Source organism: Heterocephalus glaber, unplaced genomic scaffold (genome assembly GCF_053883595.1).
Source record: "Heterocephalus glaber isolate CG9 unplaced genomic scaffold, H.glaber_assembly_v1.0 deba00000768, whole genome shotgun sequence".
NCBI lineage: Eukaryota > Metazoa > Chordata > Mammalia > Rodentia > Bathyergidae > Heterocephalus > Heterocephalus glaber.
Genome location: NW_028258162.1, coordinates 5,098,487 through 5,124,295, shown reverse-complemented (window position 1 = coordinate 5,124,295; position 25,809 = coordinate 5,098,487). Strand labels below are relative to the sequence as shown.

At 39.6% G+C, this 25,809-nt stretch overlaps 1 protein-coding gene across 9 annotated transcripts in view; it reads right to left on the bottom strand.

Annotated features, from left to right (window-relative positions):
* Positions 1–25,809, bottom strand: part of Cacnb2 (calcium voltage-gated channel auxiliary subunit beta 2) — a 356,213-nt gene that overhangs the window by 79,392 nt on the left and 251,012 nt on the right. The window contains exon 1 of one of the 9 annotated variants that reach the window (XM_087207097.1): positions 10,074–10,098. The exons of the other annotated variants lie outside the window; for them this stretch is intronic. The gene's annotated coding sequence lies outside the window, so the exon portion shown is untranslated. Of the gene's footprint in view, positions 1–10,073; positions 10,099–25,809 lie in introns of those variants that run through there. 9 annotated transcript variants of the gene reach the window in all.

Here is a 25,809-nt window from a genome sequence, read left to right as displayed (position 1 = left end):
CCAATGCCAGAACACTCACAATGTAGCCCAAAGGCTCCCCCAGGGTCTCCAAGTCCCCATGTGCTCCTCAGCCTGTGCCCTTTCCTGCTCCCTGAGCTCAGACACTGGCTTGTGGGCTGCTTCTAGAAGGTGCTTCAGAGCCTTTGCCTCTATCCTTCCCATTGCCTGGAATGCTGCATTCCGCCTTCCAGCCCTCCACCCCAGTCAGGTCTCTTCTCAGTCACATCACCTCCTCAGCGAAGCCACGACAATGGCTTCCCAACGCCCTCTCCGCTCACTCTTCTTCACCTGTGCTGTAGTCTGAATGGGTCACCCTCAGATTTCTATGTTGAGGCTTACACTTCATGCCATTGTGTTAAGAGGTAAGCCCATAAGAGGGGCTTAGGTCAGGAAGGCCGAGCACTCATGAGATCAGTAGGGCTTCTAAAAAGGCTTGATGAAGCCCCCTTGTCCCTTTCTGTCACCCTGCCCTTTATGTCATGTGAAGGAAGACACAGCAAGAAGGCACCATCTATGAAGAAGAGACTGACCCCTCACCAGACAATTGGCCAGGCCTTCATTTTGGACTTCCCAGCCTCCAGAACTATAGGAAACAAATTTCTTTATAAGTCTCTAAGGGATTTTGTTGTAGCAGCAGGAAGCGACTGAGACAAATTGTTTCCCATCCCTTACTGCTACATCAAGTTATGCATCTATGTATTTGTGTGTGGTCCATTTGCTCCATCCGGACCATGCTCCTCTTGAGGGCAGGGAGTTTGTTTGCCCTATTCACGAGAGTTGGGATGGGCTTGGTGACAGTGGGCAGGGAATAAAAGAAAAGGAGAAGAGAGTAAGCAAGAAGGGAAGGAGAACAGGAAGGAGGTGGATTCCAGCCAAAGAGACCTCTCTTCTACTGGAGAAGTGGACAGAGAATGAGTAACCAAATAATTAAGATGCTATACAACTAGACAGTTGTAACAGCCAAAGCTTCAGGGTCCTGATTCACGATGTAATAATCTGAAGAGATGTTTACAGATGATTTCAGGGTGGGAGGTGAGGAACATATGCACCTAGAGGAAAGCAATTCAGAATAACTGAAATTAGGGGACGGGTAGCGAATTATACCTTGAAGAGGTTCAGATTATATTGCCCCCAAATAGGTCACTTTGCTATGAGGATTGTTTTGAGCTAAAAGGTAAGTGAGAATCAACAGATGCTTTCTCTTCTTAGGCCCAAAACCAGGGCACAAATTTCTTCTGCTGAAGTTCCCCATCCAGACTTTCCTACACCAGAACAAGAGAGTGGTGTGCGTGTAAACGCAGGGCCTCTTGCCTGCTAGGCAAATGCTCTACCACTGAGCTACATCCCTAGGAGAATGACTCTTCTCACCAGGAGTAGAGAATCAGCACTGACTTGAGTCTGCATAAAGAGACCTTCCTAAAGTAACTTTCATCTTCCATTGGATTTCATACATGTCTCCTAGTCACTTTCCTATAACTTACTGTCCCTTGAAGCCCAACACCCTTTCCTTTGTTAAAAAATGGTATGTAATCCCCCAACCCTATCACTTTTCTATGAATTCCTATGCACATAAAATATTAACAAAATTATGTGTCATTTCTCCCAATCATCTGGCTTTAGTTTAATTCACAAGCCTTTAGATATTAAAGCTGAGAGGGTAAAGCAGTACTTTCTTCTCACCAACAACCTTCATTTCACTACCAGTTCACATGCCCCTCTAGTCTGTTTTTTTTTTTGGTACCAGGAATCAAACTCAGGACCTTGCACTTGTGAGGCCAGTGGTGGGACCATGAGCTAAATCCCTGGCCTTCTCTCTAGTCTGTTCTATTCAGTGGTTGGCCAGATCACACCTCAAGTATTTAATCTGATGTGTGTGACCTTTGGTAGAGCTTTGTTTGTTAGAACTCTATTTCCAACCTGGAATTCAGGTAAGGCAGCATAAAAACATGTCACCAGAATACTTGAGCTTAAGAGTCTACAGAGAAAAAGGTGAACAGAAATTCCATATGGCCAGAAAGAATGGAACTGGAACCAATGAGCTGACGATAAAGCAAGGCAGACCTTCATTCCACATAAATCAGGATGCTCAGACGGAGTTGTTGGCAGAGGACACAGGCTGCCAGCCAAGAGAAGGAATGGCCTTTCGGTCGGGCTGTGGTACAGGAGAGCAGATGGGCAGCCAGCTTGGAACGCGATCGATGACACACAGCGTCAACACAGCAGAGCCCAGGGGGCGTGGGACCCTGCAGGCACAGCTATCACCAGCTGTGGGGCCTTCGCTGCCAATTGACAAACTTGGGCCTAAGTTCCCAGATTGCTGGAGCAAGGTGGATTAAACTGGTGACGGACCAAGTCAGTACTAAGGAGATGGCTTGGGGGCAGTTCAGAGATGGTTGGGGGGATCTAATTACTCCAGGTGGCTGCTCCCCAAATTCAGGGCCATCCCCCAAATCCACCAGTGAAGCTATGCTGTCTCAAAAACTGAGCTTTGATAGAAGATCTCATTTGGAGGAGGAAAAAAGTATTCTTTCTTTCTTTTTTGTGTGATACTGGGCATCGAACTCAGGACCTTGTGCTTGCAAGGCAGGTGCCGTGCCACTGAGCTAAATCCCTGGCCCCAAGTATTCTATGAATAAGAGGATAAAAACCCACCAGAATAGATCAATACCTCTTTCACTTCTGAAATTCTATATAGCTGTCTTCAACCAGCCAGCTAATGGCTTTGAAAGAATATAAAACTTAAATAAATTTTGAAAGTTGAACTAAAAAAATAGGCATTCATATTTAATAGTCTCACCCAGCTATACTGATGGAAGGTCCATTTTCACATATTTCCATATTTTTTCTATCCCAATTTTTCCTGCCTACAACGTCTCTTAAAAATTTAGTCCTAATTTTTTATGCCTTTGCATTTCAAGGCACCTGTGGTCTATACCCAAATAGAAGGTGATCCCAAATGGAAGGGCATTCGCATTTTCCAAATCATAAACTTAAACCTCTCATGGCCGACTCAGGACTGTAGAAGATTGTCAAACACTGTGGCTCACTTAACTCTGGTTCCCTCCTTGGAATCTGGGCTGTTACATCTCTCAGTTTTCCTTGTAGACAGGTTGTGCCCAAATGACTGAGTTTTGGCCTGGGAAAGGGGAGGGGATTTCATGTCTGCCACATTCCACCTTGGCCACAAAATGACCCATGTGGTCTTCCCCTGCTTCTTCTCTTTTTTTAGGGCAGTTCTGGAGGTTAAGATGAAGACGGCAGTGTCATAAAACAGATCCTGGATTTCCATCCCCTGCTTAGAGAAGAGCTACCAAGAAGGTACCGGGCTGTAACACTGAAGAGAAATAAGTCTTTGCTCTGAGAGATGAATGTGATTTCTAAGATCACTAGAGCAGGTGGGTATTGTCCCAACGCAAGTGTCTACCCCAGGCAGACTATTTAAATGCCACATTATATAAAATATACTATCACATTATCTTAAAAAGATAATATTTATATTTTATAAACTTTCTGCAATCTTTCTACCTGCCTCATAGACATCAGTAGAGATGCCAGGTTATCTATCCCTTTAAACGGAAACGTCAACCCAGCTTGTTGGAACCAATACCTTTTGAATTCTTGAGATTTACTGTAACATCTGGTTTTATAATTCTGAGACCGTATCATCAGAAATGAATGTTAAATCTCTACTTAAATGCTTTTATCAGGTGACTTGTATAAATATACCAAAATAAAGATTGAGTGAGCTATTCAGGCCAATATATCCTCAGGAAACAATACATGGTTGTTCAAAATAAAGTAATTGAGAATGTTTCCTGTACCATGAGAGATTTGTGAGGCTTTGAGGATAAGGTGGTTTGATTTTTCTGAGAAATAATTTTGAAAGGAAACAATTCTCATCTTATATTTAGGCATATGTGATAATTGTCGGCAAATTTTTATTTTCTGAACATTTATTTTTGCATATTCTCTAAGTGCAGATGGAATAAATAAACATGATTTATTTTTGTTCAGTTTTATAAGCTCATTTGCTTTTGGCATCTACATGGAATAGGAATTCAGTAACATTTTGTACATATAAGAATGTGATTATTTTTTCAGGTGCTTTTGGGTTTAAAAAACACCAAACATGCTTTGTAAGCAATAGTACTTTTCATTATAAATCCATACGTAATTCAGAGACAACCCACACATTCATTTTCAAGGGTCAGTTTTTACCTGTAAGCCCCTTCTAAGTTTTTTTTTTTTTATTATTGGTGGATGTCAAGGAAGAAAAATGTGACAAAAGAAACAGCATCGTTTTTATTATTCAAATACTTATTTATTATATAACATTGCTATTATTCTCTGCTTTGTTCAGCATGAAAACATTTTTTTCAGAAAGTTCCAATTCATATTTTCCTGCCAAAATTACTGGTGTAGCAAAGCATACTTGAAACAAATTCCAAGATTTTTTTCAAATTTGAAATTAAACAGAGGTTTCTAAACTTTTCTACCAAAGAGTGGAAATCTCTTGTCGGTGTACTAATCACGAGAGAGAGGGGAGGGGGGAAGGAGAGAAAGAGAGAATGAGAGAGAACAAGGACGCGTGTATGCACCTGTCTGTGTGTATACATACTAACAAAAGTGGGGTTGTTTTGGTACCGGGGATCAAACTCGGTACCTTGCGCTTGCAAAGCAGGCAGCGGAATCACTGAGCTAAATCCCCGGCAAGAAAAGTTTTAAGATAAATAAATCTATTGAAGATTTTTGGGGAAAGTATCAAAGGTCTATTTCGTTTTTATCTCAGTTTCATTACTATCACAGCAAGGCAAGCAGGAGACAGAGGAGGAAGGGAATTTAAGGAATAACAAGGGCACTATGGACATGTTTCTTTCAAACACATGCAATATGCAATATCATCAAATCAGGTGGATTTGCATGGCTGAATCAAATGTGAACTGTGTAATGCCAACGCAACCTGCTGTCTCCCCTCACTTCATGCTTTTGTACATATCAAAGGGCATGGATGCCTGGTATAATTACGTTTACAGAATCTCTGCCAACAGGGTGGCAGGTTGGATTCTCCCTCAACCCAAGACACTTATGCAAGAGTTAGAAGGCAGCAGAGAAGCCCTCTTATTGCTCCTCCATCAGCTGAAGGCACACGTGTGGGCAGCAGACAACAGAGTTTGCCGACCCATGAGGCCAGCAGTTCTCCAATTCCCTTTTAGGAATTCCATGAGGTCAAAACTGCTTCCTTAACTGTACTGAGACATTGCCAGCCTTTTCACACTCGCCTCTCCTGACCACCTAATGGAGTTTTCCAGCAGCTTCAAGACCTCTGAAGACTTATCACATGGATGGATGCCTAAGGGATTATGGGCTTGCTGAAATGGGCACCAACACTGCAGCAATGTGCTCTAACACAATGCTGTGTTCCAAGAAGTTTCAGGCTATTAAACAAAAACAAACATTTGATGAAAGACAGCAGTTTGGGTTGTAGTAAAAAGGACTGAGGTTTAGAAAAGTTTAAGAGTTGCCATGACAAATTTATTTATTGTTGGCGCTTATATAATCTATAAAGCTTTACAGTCCATATTAGGTATAAACCCTCACTATCACTTACAGATTGATGCTCTCATTACATCTAATACTTACAAGAGAAAGGACTTTTCTTTACTAATACCATCTCATGCCAGCATCTATAGATTCTTAAACATTCTATTTATGATAAACCAAAGCGATTCAGACAAAGCTGCCGCATTGCCAAAACCACAGTATTCTACGCTTGGTCTTGCATCACATTATAACCAGGAGGAATCTGCACGGTGCAGAACTTGATGCCTAGTCCATTACGCCACCTGTATTATGAGAAATGTTGGGAGATACAGTAGCCTAACTTTATAAGGGAGAAATTGGTTATTTGTGGTCACTAATCCAGTTACAGTAAGCTGCTTGCCTTTCTGAAACAAATCTTGCTGTCTTCTGCTGCCGGGAGCATGCTAGTGCCCTTGTGTAAAGCAGTCTGCCTTGACCATGCTGTATCTGTTTGCTTCACTGGCACACTGCCCTATACCTGATAGCCTTCCAAATATATATGTGTGCATATCTATAGATCAATGAATAAATAGTATTATCGCAACTGCTGTGTGCTAACAAAGTCAAAAAATAACAGACAGCAACAGAAAGCTCCGGAGGAATAGGTGGTTGGGTAGTAAGTAATAAAGAGGGCTGACCCTGGGGATTTATGATCTCAATATTGTTAAAATCTATATTTTCGCTGCATTCCCTGTTGCTTTATAAGCCAAGGAAGTTCCTGTCCTAGAGATTTCTAAAATGTTTTTGAAATCTTTATTTTTGAGCAGTTTTGTACTGAGGGGTAAGTGTGATGTGCGATGTGTGGATGTGTGTGTGTGCTGTGCACACATTCATCTACTGAGCATGAGCTGTTGAACTGTAACCTAAGAATCTGGCTATGGAAGCCATCACTACAATCAAGATAATATGTCTCCATGGAGATAACGGAGAGGGAGGAGCACAGGTAAGGGCTGATTACAAAGAATCATGAGAAAACCTGGGATGACAGACACAGCAATTGTCCTTAAAATTTTAAGTCTTACTTCAAACTTTGGCTAGTTTCAGAATCAAGTGGAAGATTTTAATGAGTAGCCCGACAATCGGGATTATGAAACAAGAGCTGTTTTTCCTTTTTTTTTTTTTTTTAACAAGACTTGAAATCCCCTATTCTAGTTCTAAAATTTATCTATTCTTCAAAAAGATAAAGAATGATCTTGGAACAGAAACACAGCCTTAGAAAAAAGATACAACGATACAACGGGGGTTAACAAAAAAGGTCACTGGGGTTTATTCACTTTGTTCCTTTCCTGTATCAGATGAACAGGCAGTAATTTTGTCTCGTTTAATTTCCTTAGGAGAAAAAAAATTACTATTTAGATGTAAAGCTTTTAATTAAAAGAGAACAGGGTGAGCTCTTCATTTTTTGTATCACAGATTTTTACAGGGAAAGTCTATGTTTAGGTTGACATTTTCACTAACTGCGGAAGTTCGTTCTAGATTTAAATAGGATACGTTTACTTTCATAAGCAACACCCATATGAAAAGGCAAATTAGGTACCTGAGGAAGCACTGGGAAACTTAAAAAGACCCCAGGGGCTTCTCTGGGGCTCTGTAGAAAAGCAGACCCATGTTACATCCACAGCTAATGGAATGGATGGAGAAGGGAACCAAGCCAACATTCCCGGTGTGGTAGTTTGGAATATAAAATCGCAGATAAAGGAGACAATGACATATAAATACAAAAGTCTCTGCTTACACTCAAATATAGAGGAGAGATTATCCTCTCCAGTAATCCACTTGGTTGATACATTACAGGCAAATACATAAATGCTTTCCAGGTAACTAAACAGGATGGAATAGTACACCCTATCAGCCTTCCTTCAGATGATTTACATGTCACAATTACATCCAAGCCTCTGGGAATTTCTTTTGGAAAAAAGGACTAAACAGAAATCACAGGGCAGAGTACATCGTTAGACCCTGGTACTTAGACCCTGAACTGTAACGAGAAACATTTTTTTTTTTTCTTTTTGGTACCAGGGATCGAACTCGGGACCTTGTGCTTTCGAGGCAGGCGGTGGAACCACTGAGCTAAATCCCCAGTCCTATGAGAAACTTTTAGAAGTTAACCTGCAACCCATGAAAAATTCTTGTATGTAAATTTCAAAGAGGATAAAAACAAATGTCCCTTCTCTCTCCCTCCCCATCACGTCATATACATAGTAACATAAAATGCAAACATTCTGTGTGAAGTCACATTTTTTAAACTTATATTTGTATCATTACTTTAGAGTAAACCTTAATGTTTGTTGATATGAGACCTATCCTGTTTAGAAGTTTTGTCTCCCTATCACTTGGACAATATGACCCTTTTAAAACATTTTCTTGCTTTTCTGTTTAATGAAGTAGGTAAACAGAGTCACGCATCACGTGGTGTGCCGTCTGAGAAATGCGCTATCATGGTAGGTGATTTCACCGCTGTACAAACATCACAGAGTGGACTTACACAAACCTATATGGTGTAGGTTAACATCCCAAGGTTGACAAAACCCCCAGACACCGTAAACAGCGGCAGTATGATGCTGGTGCGGTGTAACATGGCACACTGCTGTAACCTGTTAATAAGCAGAATGAGAAGACTCTAAAGCACCAACACAAATGTATGAGTCGTGCTCTGCACTGTGACAATATAAAGGCTACACCATCTCTAGGTGGTAAGAATTTTTAGCTTCATTATGATCTTATGGGACCACTGTTGTATGTGCAGTTTGTCACTGACTGGAATGTTATTTGACATATGACTGTAATTGTAAAATTAATAGAGGATTATATCAAAACTCAGATAAAAATGTAACATAAGACTATTAAATATATCTGGCAATTCTGGCAATGTGGCTAATGACATTTTGTACAATTCCACTCAAAAAGAGTTAACAGCTTTTTAACTTTTAAAAGATAATGATTGAGAATTTGCAGAGCTCAATAAATACTCAAATCCTATCAGATTTGGGAGGCATGATGAATCCTAAGCAGAAAAAAATAAGAGGAAATCTGTACACTGACAGATTATAATTATTCTACACAACACCAAACACAGAAGCTCTGAAGGTACTTAAGAAGAAAAAAATGTATGTTAATTTTTTGACAGTGATACCAAGAGTTGATACTCAACTGTTAGAAGCCAAAAGGTGGCAAAATATAATTTTTCAAGTCTTAGAAAAAAATAGCAATGTGATATTATTTTCAAGCAAAACTATCATTCATAAATCAGGTTTTTTTAGACATCATGGAAGAATCTTGCAAATGATAAACGTTCAAAACAATAATGATAACAGGACTCCTTGATACTCAAGAAATGGTAAAGCAGTAGTAATTAAAAGAATAAATCTTGGGCCGGGGATTTAGCTCAGTGGTTTCACCGCCTGCTGTGCAAGTGCAAGGACCCGAGTTCAATCCCTGGTACCAAAAAAAAAAGAAATAAAAAAAAAATAAATCTAAACAAATATAGAGTTTTAAGAGTTAATAAAAATATCTAATATGAAAGGTTAAAATACAGTTAAATTATTGGCAAAAATAGATTTCAGGAATGAGTTATTAGGCTGAAATGTTCTGTTTTTATAGTGTCCAAAAGCATGTTACAGATACTGATTAGACTAACAATGAAAGCAGAAAGGCATCACTTTAAAACAAATAAAACTGGAACTATAATATGTAACTTCCAAACTAGTAAATGCAAAAACAAAAACAAAAACAATTTAAAAAGAAACTCAATAATTCTTAAAGAAATAGTAATATTGGAATTAAAACAGAAAAACTGGAACATAAAAGTCCAAAGTATGATTGTTGTACAAAATGAGCACATATATGTGTAAGGACAATCAAAGTAAGAAAACTGCAGGCCGGGGATGTAGCTCAGTGGCGCCACACCTGCCTCGCAAGCACAAGGTCCTAAGTTCGATCCCTGGTACCAAAAAATAATATATATATATAAAAAAAAGAAAACCATGTGCTACATTTTTAAAAGGCAAAAATTGTCACTCTGAATAAAAACTGAGTTATGATCCATTAAAACAGACAAAGCTAACACCAAAGAACAGAAAGGGCAATGAGATGACTGATCTCCATTATGAATTACCATGCGTATGTAACATACAGCTGCAATAAGAAGCCAGTTGCTGGGGATGTAGCCCAGTGGTGCCAGCTCCTGCCTCGTAAGTGCAAGGTCCTGAGTTTGATCCCCGATACAGGGTGGGGGGGGGCGCCAAAGTGCAAACAGAAGACACAATTAAACAATAATGAAATGCTACCTAATAAATTTTCAGAGATACAGCATAACAATATAAATAAAAATATAAAAAGCTGTGAATAATACAAGAGTATGAGAAATAATGAGCTAAGTATTTGACTGGGAAAGAGCCTGGTGTGGGGGTGCACACCTCTAATCCCAGCACTCTAGGAGGGGGAGGCCAAAGGGTCCCAAGTCCGAGCCCAGCCTGGGGAACTTAGTAACTTACTGAGAACTTGTTTCAGGAAAACAAAACAAACAGGGCTGGGGGATGCAAGTCAGGGTGAAGGCCCTTGTTTCAATTCCCAGCACTGCAACAAGAACAAGAACAAAGAGAATAGAATTATAAATTAAATTTTATTCTTTGAAATTAATCAAATAGAGAAAAATCTAGTGAGATCTACTGAGAAAAAAACTGAAAGGATGGCCAGGCGTAGTGGCGCACGCCTGTAATCCCAGCACTTGGGGAAGCTGAGGTAGGAGGATCGCTACAAGTTCCAGGCCAGCCTGGTTAGCACAGTGAGTTCAAGGTCAGCCTGAACTGCATAGGGGACCTTGTCTGAAAAAACAAAAAACAAACAACAACAACAAATTTGAAAGGAGGAAGATAAAACAATCGAAGCTACGGAGATTAGTAAGAAAATGAGAATATTGGAAGTTTTGTTTAAAAATCTGAAAACAGACAAAATGAAAAGAACTAAAAAGCTACTGAAATTGACATTAGAAGAGAGTGAAAATACCTTTAAGAATTCTATAATTAAAGAATTTGAATGAATAGTTGAATCTTTGCACACACACACATGCGCACAAAAATCATGGTATGTATAGGAATTTATCCAGTGAGTTGTAGAAATATTCAAGGAAGAAATAATTAGGAACACATAAAGATTAAATCAAACATAAAGATCTTTACGAGAGTAACAAATTCAGTCATAAAGATAGTCCTGAGAGTCTTTTTTTCCTCGTGGCCATATACAGTAGACCCTCAAGTTACAACCTGCCTGACATATGAACACCTTGGGTTAATTAGGTCGGGGAAGGTGCACCGGCCTCTTGTCATCTTTAGCAGGTGCCCAGGTGAACATCCAGATCTCAGCTGTATTGACTTAAGTTACCACCAGCCCTTAGGAACCAATCAAGTTGGGTCAAGGGTCCACCGTACACAATTAATCCAACAAAAATAAAAAATCTTGGAGCATCAAATCCAGCAACGTATCTTAATGTGATAGAACCCTGTGAAAATGCTATTCATCCAAGTATGCAAAGTCAGTTTCATATAAAAAATCGAATATAATTTGTCATAAGAAATTTAAAGAAAAAATTATTTGCTCAACTTTTAAAAGGTGAAAAAAGAAATATTTGACAAAATTCAATATTGATTCATAATTTTGTTTTAAATCCAGCAAACCAAAAATAAGCTTAAAATGATAAACTGTTTAGAAAGCCCTCATTAAATATAACAATTGTAAAAATAAATTATTCTTTTTTAAAGTCCCACTATATCCACTAGTATCATACATAAGCAACACTATAATGGAGACTAACCAGTGCTATAAACTGGGATAAAACTGAACACTTATACAAGAAGAATCAACGTGTTATGTACATGTACCAACTCTCCATGATGAGTGTCAAGCATTATGTACTAAAAATATCTACTAGTAAAATTTTAAAAAATAAAAGGACAGGATTTTCAACATTCACATGTTATGACTGCGCTATCTATATGTGAGAGAAAACTCAAGAATCTATAGAAAGATTTTAATCATTTAATAAAATTAGGAAGATTGAGGAATACAACGATTTTCAGTCAAAAATCAACTGTATTTCCATACATTAGCAAACAAAAATTATGATGTTAAAAAGAGGTTAAATGAGAAGATCAGATAACAAATTTAAAAAATAAGATACCTACGAACAAAGCTAAAAAGTATACACAATTGTTTTTCATATGGTGCTGGGGGTGGGACCCAGGGCCTTGTACATACCTGGCAAGTGCTCACAAACTGAGCTACATGCCCATAAGCATAACTTCTGCAAGTAAAAATATCAGACATTCAAGAACTAAATTAAGAGATATTTTATATTCACAGATAAAATGACTCAATATAGCAGACATTCCCTCCATATTGATCTATAAACTTAAATCCAATGCCAAACAAAATCTCACTAGAGTATGTCTATATTCTTTTCCTTTTTTCTGTTGAACTTCAGGAATGATCTCTAAAATTTAAGTGGAAGAGAAAGGCCCCGGAACTGTCAATTCTGTCCTGAAGAACATTGTGGGATGACATGTCCAAAGCATATCAGTATCTATTTTAAAAATATGGCAAGTAAGATGACATAGCATTCACACTGGAAAAGGCACCCAGAAAATACTCATAGAAAGTGATTTATGAGTTAAGAGGCATTTCAGACTGGGGAGAGAGAACAAGCTATTTAAAAAATAAAGCTCTGGAATAAATAGGTACTTCTCATGAAATGAGATCCCCATCTCACTCCACATACAAAAAATAATTCCAAAGAGGTTAAGGAACTAAATACAGAAGACAAAATTATAAAACTACTAGAAAGAAAGAAAGAATTCTTTGTGACCTTAGGGTAGTCTCCAAATCAAAACCTTTCAGCAACAGAAACAAAAATAATGAGATGAAGAGTATATAAAGTCTTCCTATAAAGTCATAGAAAAAGACAATGGAATTGAAAATTAGTCCAAGCCACACATAGCCATTTCACAAGAGAAGAAAACAAAGGTCAAAAAACATACAAAAAGTGCTCAATATCATAAGTAATCATGAAAATGAAAATAAAAGCACAGTGAGATTTAAATGTTATACCTGCTAGATTGGTAAAAAAAAGAAATTAAATCTGACAACATGATGTGTTATAAGAGAACATGGAGCCAGGTGTGGTGGTGGCATGCCTGTAATCCCAGCACTCCGGAGGCTGAGGCAGGAAGATCGCTGTGAGTTGAAGGCCAGCCTGGGCTAACACAGTGAGTTCAAGGCCAGCCTGGGCTAACACAGTGAGTTCAAGGCCAGTCTGAACTACACAGTGAGACCCTGTTACAGAGAAAGAGAGAGAGAAAGAGAATATGGAACAAAAAGATACTTCCTACTACGATGGTAAATTTTGACGATCACTTTAAAAACCAACTGCTATTACCTCGTAAAAGTAAAAATACATATACTTTATCACCCACACACTAGTTATACTGTAGAGAAATTCTTGCACACATGCATATGTGCAAATGATTTCAGAGCATGATTGTTTGTAATGACTTAAATGTACACTGACAGGAGTACAGATCCATTTTGGACTGTCTTATACTAGATTACCACATTTGGATAAAAGTAAATAAATTACTGTGACAAATCAACAAGGACATAACCCATACAACGTTGAACAAAAGAACAGCAAGTCACAAAAGAGAATCGGTTATATAGCAATGGCCCCCAAGAGCCTCAAGCTCTTGTAGTGGTGGCTTTTATAAGGCGATTGCATTACGGGACCTCATAACTGACTTGCTGTTAGGAGGTCGGCCTGATTGGAAGAGGCAGGCACTAGGGGAGTGACCCGGAAGGGTTTATCTCCTCCCTGGCTCCGCCCTTCTCTTACGGCTTCCGGTGGCCCTGCCTTCGCTCCACCCAGGGCCTTCCACCTTGACTTCCGGCCTCCGAGTGGGCCAACTATGGACTAAAAAAACATAAGCCAAAATAAACCACTCTTCTTTTAAGTTGAGGTGCTTAGATACTTTGTCCCAGAAACATGAAAAGTGACCAAGACATATACCTTAATATTCTTTTACTTAATGGCTTGAAAACACATATGTGGTAAGACAAAATATAGTGTATAGGAAGGAGTAAGAAATGCCAAGTTCAGTGCAGCCATAACCTTTAATAGAGGGGGATGGCTTACAGAAGGGCAATGGGGGAGTCTTAAGAGCTATCAGCAATGTTCTATGTTTTTAACGATGGCCTTGGGAACAAGGGTTTCTATCTTACTATTGTGAATATTCCTTTATATATTACTTAATTCACTAAAATATAATTGAAAAGCCAAGCTGACACCCTATTTTTAATACATTTTAATTATACGATAATGTATTTATAATCAACACCTACAGAAAAATATTGCTAATGCATATAAGTCTTTAATGATAGCATATTTAGTAATATGTAAGAAAAAAACCCACTTTCCAATAGTCATGAAGTCTTTTAACTACAGTTTTTCTTCAGCTATGTTCTGTGTTACAAAAGCAAATCTAATGGTACAATAGATATTTTTATATCTCATGCTTTGGTTCACTATCTTTTCTGTAACTATTCCAAATATGACAGTAATCACACTTCACATGGACTAACAATTCAGGACATTTGTTTGTGGAACACACATGATGTCAATTTTATAGACAGACCCCACTTTACTGGAATGATATCCAATTTATTTACAGTCTCAACATGGAACAGAATAGTACCTCAGAAAAGGGGCTAGGATGCTGTCCATGACAGCCAACAGAAAGCCTTGGAAACTGCTAGCCAAGAATCTGGCCACCGAAAGAGGCACTTCTTCTTCAGGGGAGAGGCCATCTGTGCACATGTGGTCCCTGCTTTGACTTCCTTCCCCCCATGCCATGGGCATGAATATAGCAGGGGAATGGTAGACTCCACTTCACCAAACAGTTTTCTGAAAAGACCTCTTCCTGTTACCGCCACTTAACACTACCCAACAGTGATCTTTCACTAAAGAACCAAAAATCATTCTGTATGTCACTTAAGGCACTGGACCAAGAGGGAGATACAGTTGAACTGTGCATCCTGATTCTCTCCCTACATGCAGTAGTAGAGACCAGACATAACCTCACTTAAAACGTTGTAAGATGGGGGGCCGGGGATGTAGCTCAGTGGCACCGCGCCTGCCTGGCAAGTGCAAGGTCGTGAGTTCGATTCCTGGTACTGGGAGAAATAAATAAATAAAACGTTGTAAGACAAAGATGGCACAACGTGATCACGTGCAAAGTGTTAGAATTCCATTCACACATTCCTCGTCACAAACCAGAACATGCAGAACATACAAAATTAAGTTGTAAGCATCCACAGGACAGGTCATAGTCCAAGTTGCTCCAAGTTGTGTGTGTTTGGGAAGAGAAACAACCCAACATGGTACCACTGGAGGCTACAAGAAGCAAGAAGTTGTTTGGGGCATGGGAGGTGACACGTGGAGAGAGACGGAGGGGTGGCAGGACAGAGCAGAAGACCAGACCAAACCAGAACACAACTGCAGGGAGTCTGTCCATGGAACCTTTAACTTCTGGGCAGGAAAAATTCCTTTTGCCGCAAGACTTAATATCTTATTTAAGAAGCCAGAAAGATGGCAGAATATTTCTGGGTTACAGACAGCTTTATCCTCCTGTGACCTACAGGCAAAATCTCCTCTGTCCAGCTAGCTGGCGTTCTAGTTATCTGAACAAGAAAGATAACCTAGGCAAGAATAAGCAGGATAATTAAGTCAATTGCATTTTATGGGTGTTCACACAGATAAAGCATCTCAGAAGCCCACAGACTAGTAAACCATCATCGGCAAGTGGCCAGGGGAAGCCACAGCTCCTACTATTTGCCAAACTTGAAAGAATGTTTCAGTCTGTTTCACTTTCACACAGACTATTAAACATCTTAAAACAAAACACTGAAATCGCTCATCATTGACAACTGTCTAAACTAGAATACGCTTAGCAGCTCATGGGAGTATTTAGAATATTGTGTATTTGCCCCACCTCGGGCTCCACACTAGACTAAACACGATAGCTAAATCCAGAGCTCTGAAAATTTACGTGGTAATCTGCTTAGGTATCTGAAAGTGAAGAAAAACACTCTGCATACGTAGGGTGATGTCCCAAGTCTTCAGCATCAGCCATCCTATGTGAGGAAACGGGGTTATTAGTGAGGGTTCTTCTACTACGCATACTCTTAAGACTGTGTAGATTTGTTTCTGGTGACTGAGGAAACGATCCTGGAAATACAAGCCGATCTATATGCATGTAAGCTGACTATTTCCCCAAAGAAGGTGCATAGATTTCAAGAGCATTCATGAATGAGGAAAAGGATAAAGAAGCACTGTTTTTTTTAAAGTCCTTTCAAAAATGGTGCCATATTCATAGTACAATAAACATTTTCCATCCAAGGAAACAGCATGTATGTTTCAGGGAAATATGAAGAATTATTCTAAAGGCTATGATTATAAAGTACTTATTTTTCTAACTCACACTGATAGTTTTTCTTAGTCCAGAGTCAACAATTGATGGGATCATTATTAATACCAAGACATTTTACACACATATGAATTTCTAGGGAAAAAAATTATTCCAACTCATCTCTTATGAAGATACACCTCCTGCTTTTCTATTTTATCAAGGCATTTGTCAAAAGTGTAATATTAAAAACAAATGATTCATATTTGGCAAACTTCCTAGAAAATTTAGGAGAAATTTAAAGTATCATTTTTGAGGTATAAACATGACTGTATTAAAAAAGAAACACACAACATTTTCAGTGTTTCCTGTACTTCCTGGATTTAAACCCTTATGGATAGGATCAAACTGAACTGAAATGTCAAACTAAATTCCATACTGAAGATCGGCACATAGATATGGGTGAAATTTCAATTAGCAGACTGTGAGGGTTCATTTGGGGTCAATGTGGTTGAACCCTAGGGTGCCCAGAACAAAAGGTGGTGCAGGAAGAAAGTATTCCTTTTGTGTTCTGCCTGGCTACGTGTGCTAAAACATCAGCCTTTTCCTGCCTTTGGACTGGGATTTAGACCATTAACTGGTTCTCTGGCCTTTGAATTCTCACTGAGATTGTAACACCAGATTGCCTGGGTCCACAGTTTAAAGATGGCAGACTGTGGGACTTTTCAGCCTCTAGCATCATGTGATCCAATCTCCCATAATAACCTCCATACCTCTGTCTTCCATTGATTGTTTTCTGGAGAATTCTGACTAAAACATAGACTCACGCTCAAAGAACAGGCCTTGGTTTTACAGCAAAACCTGAGTGCTGGCCTGTACAGTTATGAATGTATTAAGCTTAAATAAAACATTTAAAATATAAATATCTCCCTTTATCAGGCTTTCTGATAGTTTGGGGGAGAGGGCACTTACTCAACTGCCACCCCCGAAATGCTACCTCAGAGATGGACCGGGTGGCAAAATGGACACTGAATGAACAATGGTTCCTAAACTTTAGTGCACAGTTCCTAGTGGCTGTGCGACATGGACAACAGTGTGATCTACTTCTCCCTTTCATTTTAAAGGGAGGAGTTGAACAGGATAGTATGTATATTACCATACCATTGTTATTTAACTGTCCCCCAAGAGGAGGGATCAAGGTTTACACATTTTATATCCCCTGGCCTCTCACATTCCACAAGCTGGGTGACCCTTGCAAGTGTGTTGGGTGAATAATGCATTACTACAGCATGTGGAGATCTTTATCTACTCAAAGAAGTTCTCTACGCTATTGTGTGCATCTATTATAAGACCTATTTTATGCTTCAGACTACTTAAAATCACAAAATTTAAAAGCAAGTCGTCATACCCTCAGAGGAGAGGCGAGCAGTACTATGTCTCATCTGACTGTGACTTTCTGGGTTCTTTTAGTCACACCCTGGGACCTCCTTTAAGTCTGCCGTGTGTGACACTGGGTTCCTTGTAAAAGAACTTGTAACCTAACTCTCCCCTGTAATGAATTAGGCTGACTCAGATGTAAGGTTACAATTGATCCAATAAATATTTCATTCTAGGGTGACTATAGTTCCTTTACGGAGACAAAGGAATAGTTAGTTGTTTAAAACCCAGGGAATAGATGTAGTTTAGTGGTGGAGTGCCTATCAGCATGTGTGAGGCCCTGGGCCTCATTCCCAGCACTGAGAAAGATGGAATAAAATAAAATCCAGGGACTAGAACTAGAAGACTGAAGACTAGCCTGTCTACACTCCTGACCAGTTTGCTTCCTTCCCTGCCCAGGGAGCCAGGGATGCGTGCGGTTTTGGTCTCCAATATTCAAGAATTGACACTTTTTAAAGGGGTGGGTGTTACTCTTGCAAATAAATATCAGTACAAAAACCTCTTAGTAGGAAATCACTAGAAACAAATAACTTTGGTATCTAATTGTGTGATTCATTTTCCTTTCTAAAAATAGGGTTTAAAGAAAAAAACAAACTTAAGCCACAAAAATTTCTTTTACATCATGAAAGCAGTGCCCTGCTCCTCCTATAAAAACCATTCACATCTCTCTTTAGTCTGTTATAACACGTGATTTTAAACTTTTGCTTTAATTTTAAAAGCACTTCATCTTTTTTCCTTACATACCATTTAATGAACTCTTTTCTCAAATCATTTCATTACAATTTCAATCTTCTCTCCCTCACCCTACTTAAACTGTTTTTCAGCATTTTTCATACAATATATTTCCTAGATATTTGATTAGTTTCCATTTCTGTACAGGAATCGTCCCTATTCTAACAGTATCAAGCTCATTTCATTTATGTCTCTGTTCAATCAAGAACAACATACACACATCCTGGAATCTCTTCCTTGAACTAACAACCTACTAAATTTGAGAAATTTTAGTTCAAGATGTTTTGTTTAATGTTAAAATACAAAAATGGACTTACCACAAATCGGTATTGTAAAGATCATAAGCTAAATTTAAAATGCACCCCCCCCAAAAAAAGATTTGGTATTTTGCCTACGAGCTCTACTAGTGCTATCAATATTCAATAAAAAATAAAACACAGGCAGCATTGTTACTTTTAAAATTGTTTTGGTAGTTTCCCTAGTTTATCTTTTCTTTATACTTAAAGAAAAAATTTTTTTCCTTTATTCTGCTCGGAGGAAGAAACAGAGATGACATTAATGCCTTTGCAGCTTGTATCTTTCTACATGGGGCTCATTGATGAGGTGAAAGAACTGAAGGACAGAAACCCTTGGAACAGAAGCTTGGGTCCTTGTCCTCGTTCTACTACTTAGGAGCCCAGTGATGTTGAGCCAGATGCTTCCATATCCACCATCAGTTTCCTCATCCATAAATCTCTTTCCTTCTCCCTCACCAAGCAGCGCCTGGACTAAGGAATGCTAGGTGGGGGAAGTTTAAACACTGAGATGCTGGACAAACACAAGCTATCACTGCAACCCGCCACTGGTACAGCTTCCCCGGCTCACTGGAAAAAAAGTTCAAGATTAAAAAAAGTACTTTACAGCATGATGTGCAATAGCCTAACTATTATTAACTATGGAAGTGGCCTAACTGCCCATTGGCAGATTGATAAAGTAAGTCAGCATGGCTGCAGAATGGTTCCAAAAGCAAGCAAGCAAAAATCCTTTTGTGAATTTTAGAGATGGACCGATGGGAGGAAGGATCGCTACACAGATACCACGTCAGGAAGTGACTCTGACAAGAGGGAAGGATTTTCTTCAGTCTAACAATACCTTGAAAGGTTAGGGAAATATCGAAGTGACCAGATTTTAGTCCATAACCTGAACACTTCAAGGGCTCACAGAATCTACGACCACCGTGATTTCTATCAGCTCCCAGCCGCAAGACTTATCTCAATCCTGCTTATCACCCCCAAAGAATTCTAAGATGCACACAACTGCTTTTCTTTGTCATAAAAGCCCAAGCTTACCTTCCCTCTGGAGAATGTTGATTTGTTCTAACTGAGCCTGCATTCTCCATTTTCCAAATCGAATCTATACCCAAATAAAATTGCCTTCACTTATATTTTTTTATGTTTTGAGAGGCTGGGGCCTCATGCATGCTAGGCAAGTGGTCTTTCACTGAGCTACACCCTCAACCCTGTGTTTTAAATTTGTTGATGGTCTCTTGGTTTACAAGAAGAATGGACAAAGAATTATGATACGTAGATCTGGTAGAGTGTTATTCACCCTTAAAAAAGGAAATTCTGCCACACATTACACGGATGAGCCTTGAGGATACCAAGCTACATACAATAAGCCAAAGCAGGACAATTAGCGTATGAGTCTGCTTATATGAGGTATCTAATTTAGTCATCAAAATCATGGACACAGAAAGCACAGCCATTAGCCAGAGGAACGAGGACCTGCTGTTCAAATGGGTACAGAGCTTCAGTTTTGCAAGACGCTAATGCTCTGCAAGTCTGACACAGCAACGGGAACCCAGTTCACAGTACTGGACTGTATGCTTAAAATAGTTCAGTGGGTTTAAAAAAACACTTTCACGTGGTTATTTTAAAGTCAATTGAGAATTAAGAGATTTAAACTAAAATTAAACCAAAATAGCAGTCTGTTTTAGACCCTCAGTTATCAAACACGTTGCTTACCTTGCAGAAGTGCATTGCTGGTTAGCGAGGTGCTGACCCTACCAAGCCAGTCACAAGGCATTCAAGTGACACCTGCAATCCACATCTCCCTCGGAGCTTCCCTCATCCCCCATCCTGAGGTCCTGTTTGCCATTCCTGCAGCATTTGCCTCACAGACTGGTAATCTAACACCGATCACATTACTCAGTCCACTGACACGCATTTCCAGTGTCACCATTATCCCATGAGCTTGTTGAAGGAAAAACCACATCTAAGGCTGCTGCTACTCCAACTCCTACCCAGCAGCACAAGACTACTCATCAAATTCTACTCTGTCACACTTTCAAGATTTTTTATTTAACCCTTGTGAAGCAAAAACTCAGAACAAATATAAGTCGACTATTTTAAGTTCTGCATAAAGGTCTTCGTGTTGTTCCCCGTTCATATCTGGTAGAGAAAAGGGAAAGGAAAAATCACATATTTGTAGCTGTGTTTACAGTGATACAGTTACAGCTTAGAGAAAGAGAAAGAGTGAGCGAGAGAGAGATTGACTGAGATGTGAGCAGCAAAATTTACAATAATCCTTCTTCAATCCATTTATGGTTTTGAAATAGCCAGAAGTCTGTATTGTGTTAACAGCCCTTAAAAGGATTCTCAAACAAGAGTTCAGTTTTAAATATGGGCTGGGATCAGCCTTCTTGAACTTTCATTAATAAAAACCATAAATGCGCTGTGAAAGACTGTTGAATTATAGCATATCAGGTTCTTTTGAAAATGTGTGACTCTTAACCATAAGAAACTTAAAACTCATAGATGGAATGCCAACACAAATCCTACATAAATAGGGAGCAATAATAGGAGTTCGTTTCCAAAATAATCAGGCGTTACTCAGAAAAGTGAGCATGAGAAGAGCAGGAGTATTAAATCACTCTTGATAACCGGGAAGGGTCTGTCCTGTGTGACTAAGCACAGTGCACGGCGTCCTGTCCAGGGGCTTAAAGTCATGAGGCAAAAGAGAGGACTCATGCCTTAGTCATGGGATGGGATGGGACTGGCCACGGCGAGCCACCCTGAGACCAGATGAGTGCGACAATGTCAGCCACATTCCACTCAGCTCGGCAGCTACGGGGCATTACCACCCTGCCTTCCATAATTTACCGCTAAACTACAGCAGAACCTCCAGACTTGTCATTAATTGGTTCTGGAAGGCATGACAAGTACCTAAAATGACAAGTACCCAAAACTTGTTTTGGCTGGCAAGGGTAGGTATTCACGAGATAATCAACACAGATAACTTCTAGCTTGAGTATGGAGGCAAGATTTTGGGGTCAAAATGAATTGAGCACCAGCTTTGATGAATCTGAAAGCAGTCAAGTAACCAAGGTATGGCTGTAAAAATGCTAACAGGATAAGTGACAACATAAAAAAGCATATGGCAACTATACTTAACCCAAGGCACACAAAGGCATTGGTTTTATCACTTCTTATGCAGATTCCCCATTAGAACCTGACCGTCCATCACAACAGGCCAAGGGAAGGGGGAGAAGTTTCCAGAACCCTGTATTTGACATACAGCAGCTCATTCAGTAATCACGGCAACCTGAGAAGCAGAACTTAACTTTTACAAATGGTGACACTGAGTCTGCCATGTAGTTTCCCAAGAGATCAGGCTGCCAGTCCATGGCAGAGACGGAGTTCCAATCCACGTTTCACTGAGTTGAGTTGTGACAGAGATCATGTGACCTGTGACACCTAAAAAGTTTCCTGTCTGATCTTTTAGCCAAAAAAATGTACTGACTCCTGGACTCAGGCTCTTGGTGGGAGGGTGGAGATCAATTTGATAGAAAGAGAACACTCAAAGAAAGGGTTTGAAGGAAAAGATGGGGAGCTCCATTCTGGATTGGAAGTCCGGGGAAACTAATACTAGAGAGCCAACTGAAGTGCAGGCTTACGGTGTTGGCTGAAGTTTTGAAAAGGATGAAACAAGAAAGAACAAGGCAGTAGTGGTTCCAAACTCACTTGGGAGTTGAAATTCCATATTAGAAGAGAAGCTTCCATGGAATTCCCAATCTGTCATGTGAATGGGCAGCTGGCTGGGGACTGAATGCCTGATGTGCTGCTCAGACCACAACCTGCTGGGCCCCCATCACTTCTGCAGCAGTTTTGAGAGATCCAGGGACCCCTAGAGGCTCTGCCAAGTTCACAATGAAAACAAAACACATGCTATGGCAGTAGATGTCACAAGGCCCGGCCGATTTCGTTGGATGGACTTCTGTATTTCAGTGGAAGGAAGGAAGAGCTGATGCAGAAAAACTGGAAAGGAGCAACCAGAGTGGTAGCAGAAGGAGGCTGTGGGAAATAGAATGGATGTATTAGAGAACGAAAACAAGGCTGTGGCTTGCAGAAAAGTTCAGGGAAAGCCTAATAAAAGATCAGTGGACTTGGTGATTGACCATCAGGAAAGAGACAGAAGTCAGTTTCAAAGCGTTAAAGGGTGAGTGGGGAAAGAAACTGGGAGCAGGGGGACAAAGCTGTAGTAGAAGGGAAAAACATAGGATGGATGGGATGACAAAGTTGCTTATGTTAAAAGGCATGGACACATTTCTTCTTCCGAAGAGGTAAGGAAGAAAAAGATGGGTGTAGATTGCCTGCAGGAAGTGGCTGCCATATCCACATCCTTGGCAGTTCTCTCCCTTACTGCCTCCCACCTTAGCCCCATGACTTGCTCTGGCCAATGGGGCATTAGTAAAACCAGAAGAGCCCCGATTACTCCTCAGTGAAGATTGTTCTCTCATGATGTAACCCAGAGACCAGCAGCAAAGGAGCCCCAATCAGAATGTTGGCACACAAGATATGAAACAGAAGAGACACCAAGGGAACAGTCACCCACCCCCAGACAACAGGCCATCCCAAGCCACCTGCAGTTGGCCAAAGATGCCTAGGAAATAATTATAAAATAAACTTTAAGCCACTAAGATCAGATCGGGCTGTTGTGAAGCAAAAATGGGAGGATTTTTCTCATTTCCTTACTGAGAGAACAAGTGAGGATTTTGCCAGTGAAGTAAGGATGACTGACGTATGTACTGGATAATCGTAACCATACTACAGTATTTCAAAATGCTATAAAGACAGAGCTTTGGTTTTTCAAATATCTTTTGAATTGTAATCGGCAGTAATCAGGCATTCTGTGTTCTTGCTACTGCTGTCATCACTATTATTGCCAGCTAACACGGGCAGCAAGTGGAAGGAGGACAGTAGTAGTGTATGTGACTGAACTTACCAGTCAGGAATTAACGCAGAAGCCCAGCTTATGTACAGGTGGCTTTCATACACTTTTTCTTATGAGTAGGAAAATGCAATCTAAAGTAACGCATCTCTGAATGATGAACGACTCCATACTGGTGAAAATTAGCAAGCATTTAGCTAACTTCATTGAACCAGTTTTCTGGCTTTTGGAAACTAGGCATTTTGACAAAAATACAAATTTTCAGTAGGTGAGTTAGAAGATCAGTTGAAAAACTAAAAAAAAAGAAAAATGATTACAGAAGAACTCTGTAATCAAACATCTGACAGACTACAGAACCAAAACAAGAGAAAAACACAGGGGAAGAAATTATCAAAAAGAAACCCAAAAAGAATTCCTACAATTGAAATGATCACCCTTTCACAATGAATGTTTGAGGAGCCAAGGACAATTAACAAAAAAGATCCGCACCAAGGTATACGTGCCAAAATACCTAAGGAAGAACACTTCACCAGATAGTAGAGAATCATACAAAAAATGTCGTTACAAGTCTCAAAGAAAATGTGTTTTTGTTCTCGAAAATTATACCCAGCCAAACTAGCGATCAAATGTCAGGCTAGAATAAAGACATTTCTAGCAATGTCTCAAAAAATCAACCATTTTCTGGAACGTTCTACATGTTGTTGTCTTGTCTTTACTTATCTTGGCCTTGACACACATCAAATCCCCTAGGGCCTGAGTGGCTTTTCCTTCTGTTCCACTCACTTTCTACTCGAGGACCTGGCCTCCATCTGTCCATCCTGTAAGGTTGAGTTTTAAAGCACTACCTCCTCCATGAAGGCTTTTCTGCTCCAGCCAGCAGGATATACAGTCTTTTCCTTTAGATGTTCACAAACACCTCAACTGCCTCAAGATGCTTCTGCTGTACCTTTTATCATCATGGATTTTCTCCTAAACAAACCTCAGAAGGTTCCAGTTGGCAAAAGATCTGTCCATTTCTCCTCTAAGGGCCTGGCTTTGCATTTCCTCTTGTACCAACTGTACCTGGTACAGTCTCTTTCATACTGTAGACCTTCAGCCATGAGAACAATGAGCTCAACATTCAATGTTAATCCCCTTGCTAAGCATATCACACTGAGCCTGTTATAGCTCTGCTTCAGTCTCTATCATATCCAGATTTCCAAACTCACATTCTCTGCAATTAGGGAAGGAAGCATCACTTTTAAGAAGATGGTAAAAAAAAAAAAAAATCATTTTTTCCATTAAAAAAAGATGATCACATGACCCAGTGATTTCACTCCTAGGTATATACACATGAGAAATTAAAACATATGTTCATGAAAAATGTGTACACAAATGCGCATAACAGCATTACTCACAACACCTAAGAAAGTAGAAACAATCAAAATGTCCACCAGCTGATAAGTGTATAAAAACACGTGGAATGCATACACGTGGAACTTTTGGGCTTTTTTGGAGACAGGGTCTCACTATGGAGCTCAGACTGGCTTTGAATTCACTATGTAGCCCAGGCTGGCCTTGAACTCGCACTGATCCTCCTGCCTCAGCCTCTCGAGTGCTAGGATTACATACCTAGCTACACAGTAGAATATTATCTAACAATAAAACAAATTGCTGATAAATGCTATAATATGAACGAACACTAAAGACATTGTATAAACAAAAACAGCCATCACAGAAGGTACCTATTGTAGGACTCCTTTTACATGCAATGTCCAGAATAGATAAATCTAGAGACAAAGTTGACCAGTGGTTTTCTAGGGTTGAGGGGTTTGGGATAAATGGGGAGTGGTTGCTAGTGGTTTGGGGATTTCTTTCGGGGGCAATGAAAATGTCCTAAAATTGAGTATAATCATGATTATATAATAACTGAATATACTAAAAACCACTGAATGGTTTATTTTATATAAGGGAATTATATCTCAGGAAAGTTGCTTTTAAAGAGAAGATCATTATGAGAATAAATTAAATCTCTAGATTACTTATCTTTAAAGCACTATCAAAGACCATCCATGGAAACAGGGCAGGACTTGCAAGGAGTACCCAAACTGAGCACGATCAAAACACACTTGGGATCACAAAGTACTAAGTCACAAAACAAGGTCCTATCAGTTGATCTTTAATGGCCTCAAAAGTGCTATGAAATCTGTGCATTGTGGAGTGTGCTAGTTTAAAGGAAGCCACAATGAACTGGGGTGAGCCCTGGGTTTATAGGCAGTGCAGGGTCTTGTTATATAACCTTTTATAGGTCACTTAGTTTCCAAAGGCAGTGTCTCTGGTCCTACTGCTTGCCAATTACCTGATTTCAAAGAGTTCTGATTAAGGCAATTCGTGAATAATATAGTTCATCTTTATTTCAGAG